The sequence below is a fragment of the Tenrec ecaudatus genome, chromosome 5, assembly GCF_050624435.1.
Source record: "Tenrec ecaudatus isolate mTenEca1 chromosome 5, mTenEca1.hap1, whole genome shotgun sequence".
In the NCBI taxonomy this organism is placed as follows: domain Eukaryota; kingdom Metazoa; phylum Chordata; class Mammalia; order Afrosoricida; family Tenrecidae; genus Tenrec; species Tenrec ecaudatus.
This window is the reverse complement of record NC_134534.1, coordinates 54406446-54410024: the sequence shown is the minus strand read 5'-3', so window position 1 is coordinate 54410024 and position 3579 is coordinate 54406446.

The window sequence follows — 3579 nt, the reverse complement described above, 5'->3', positions numbered from 1 at the left end:
GGGGAAAAAAAAGAGGAACTGATGCAAAGGGCTTAAGTAGAGAGCAAATGCTTTGAGAATGATTGGGACAGGGAATGTATGGATGTGCTTTATACAATTGATGTAAGTATATGTATGGATTGGGATAAGAGTTGTATGAGTCCCTAATAAAATGTAAAAAAAAAAAAGAACAAAGAAGCTATGTTGAGGACTAAAGTGCCCCAGATCAAATCATAGTATTTCTAATCACTTATATGTGTATGAAAGCTAACTCATCAATAAGGAAGACTACAAATGAATCGGTGCATTTGAATGATGATATGAGTAAAGAATATTTAAAGTCCTCTCAACAGCCAGAACAGATACATGTCTTGCAAGAAGTACAGCCAGTGTTTCCTTGAAGTAAGGTTGGCCAAATCCCATTGTTTATGCTTCATACACTTTAACAAGAGTGACCAACTTCTTGAAAGGACATCATGCTTTGTAAAATGGAGGTTCAGCAAAGAGAAAGATCCTCTCTGAGACAGATCGACAGACACAGTGAGTGCCACAATGGTGGCAGTGCCGCAGGACTGGGCAGTGTTTCTGTTGTGCTAGGATGCCTATCAGTCGGGACTCAATAGGCGGCAATTATCAACAATGGAAAACACTGAAGCTCTCGATTGAACACTCCTAATAAACGATCATTTCCAATGACAATTTTCCCCTGGCATTTTTAACGAATGTGTTTCCAAATGCATTATTAAGAGTTCTTATTTTTAGCTTAATTTCCACCCACATACCAAAACATCACTTGTGCTTAATTGTTTGCTTTCTATCTTACTGCAACTTTAAAAGTTTTAAAGTTTCCTAAATTAATTGAAAATATGACAATTGGTTGAAACCCTGAAGACAGTATATGATAAACCTTGGGCTGATAACCTCAACATCAATAGTTCAAACCCACCAGCAGCTCAGCAGGAGAAAGATGAGGCTGTCTGCTCCCAGTCTCAGAAACCTAAAGGAACTGTTCTACTCAGTCCTATTGGGTTTCTAACAGTCAGATCAATTCAACAGCACAACTGGGTGCAGAGAATTTTCCATCCTGTTCGGCTTCATGAGAGAAAGATGAGGCTGTCTATCTACATGATAGATGATATAGTCTGGGGAACATCATGAAGCAGTTCTATTCTGTCCTATGTGGTTGCCATGAGTCTGAGTTGACTCAGTGGCAGTGGGTTGGGTTTAGTAAGGCTTTTTGATGTGGTATATATGCTCTTCTTTCTTTGGGGGCATTCCCTTGGGTTTCCTTTTACCAAATTTTCCAAAAATTTGGCTAAAAATATTGGAACACGAAGTATTCAAACAAGTTCATGACATTCTCTTTAAAAGTTTTTCAGTTCAGCATCCTTACTTTTATTATTAATACCTAAATGAAGTGTGTTGCAATTCACTTGACACAGTCTAACTTTCCTTATGAGCCGTGCTGCTTTCACTGCCCCCACCCCAACGATTACACCGTATGAGTCAGGGTGCACTGAGTCATCAACATTGTCCTTTTCCCTGGCATTTCGTATTCTATTTTACTACTATTTCTGAGCAAATCGACAAGGTGCATTTAATCATTTTGAGCCACTATCTGTAGCTACAGAATATATCCGTGGTAGATCAGTGCTTCACTTCTGTAAAATTTGATAGTTTCTGTGTTTGTTTTTAAATATACTGATCTGTGTGTCTTTCTTTAATTTTTTTCTATTCCCTGTTTGATAGTTAATTTTCAAGCCACTTTAAGTAGGCCAGGACTTTCCCATGATATAGTCTAACAGAATGTGGTCAACTCCTTACTGGGACCTTCTGTGGAGCAGCCACGCAGTTGTGGGAAGATTAAGATGTAGTACAACCTTAATCTGGTTGCAGTCTTGATAGAGTTGAGGAGAGATTTAATTTAGCATGTGGCCTACTTTGGGTATAGATAGACACTGTCCTGGAGCCAGCTCAATTCTACTGCTGTATCTGGATCTTGCATCTGCTTCATTAACCTCCTGTTATGTTGCCTGCTGATCCCGGGAGCCATCCAACCTTGGATTCATTCAGCTTTGCATCCATCAGCCTGTGGTCTTCCTGCTTCCTGTTCATCAACCCCTACAGAAGTCAGGAGCCGTCAGCTTACATCTGACCCACAGACTTGGACCACACTGGACATCCCCGTCTACTCCTGTGTGAGCCATTTCTTGGTATAAGTCTTTCTCTATCCAGACACATACAAGCACCCTCTGTTCTGCTTCTCTAGAGACCCCAGATTAACACACTGAGTATTGAGTCCTAAAATTGACAGGCTCAATTATTTACTAGCTGTATCCATTTTCAAAGAGAATGCTTTTCTAGATTACCACTGACTTTAGTGTAAAATTTTAATTTTTAGTGTGAAATTTTAAGATAAGTGAGATATCCATAATATTCTGAGTTTATCCAAAACTTTTGACCAATTGAAGCAGCAATTAAGTATAACTTTTTATAGAATCTTGATTATTCCATTAACTCAATTGAATAATCATTAACAGTAAACAATTCAAATATAAATTGACAATTATTTGTAAAATTCACCTAAGGCATTTTATTTTTAATAATGTAATTTATTTATTATTTTTTCAAAATCACTTTATTAGGGGCTCATACAACTCTTTTCACAATCTGTACATACATCATTTGTGTCCAGCACATTCGTACGTATGTTGCCATCATCATTCCTAAAACACCTGCTTTCTACTTGTGCCCTTGGTATCAGCTCCTCATTTTTTCTAATCACAAACTTGTCTAATTTTATTGTTGTTTATAATACATTGGACACTTCATTCAGTAATCTGTCTTTTTACTCTGCACTGTAAATCTTTTCATTCAGCAAAGATTCACTTGCCTCTAAATTCACTGTGATCTTCCCTTTTTACTGTGTTGCATATTTTACTTATGCTTTTCTTTCAATCTTTCCATAATTTAAAGGTCTTTAATGTTGCTTTTCTCTGACTCATCTCAGACTAGACTTCACGAGTTTGTTGTTTTTGCTTGCTGCTGCTGAGTCAGTTCTAACTCAGAACAACATTGTGTGCAACTGAAACATTGCTTGGTCCTTCACCATGCTCATGATTGTCATGGGTGCAGCCACTGTGTCAGTCTGCCTCACTGAGGGTCTTGCCAGTAGCACTTCTGCAGAGCATAGTGGCTGTGCTTCTTCTAAGACAGATTTGCTGGTTGTCTTGGCAGTTCTTGGTTCTTTACTGTTTCTTTACCAATACCATGATTCAAGTGCATCAATTCTTCTCCATTCTTCTCTGGCCGTTGTTGCGTTGTCATATGCATGTGAGGTGAACATAAAGGTCATGGCCTGTGTCAGGCATACCTTAGTCCTCAAAGGGACCCCTTTGCTCTTTAATGCTTTAAAGAAAGAGCAGCAGATTGGCTGAAACGATAATTATTGCTGAATCCAAGTAAGTAGTACCAAATGGTGATTTTATGGATCATGTCCTCTTCAATTTTTCTCTGGAATATTTTATAGAGAAAAAGGTTCTTACATTTCCACTCTTAAATTCAATTTACATAGGAAATACAAAATAAACACTTAATTTT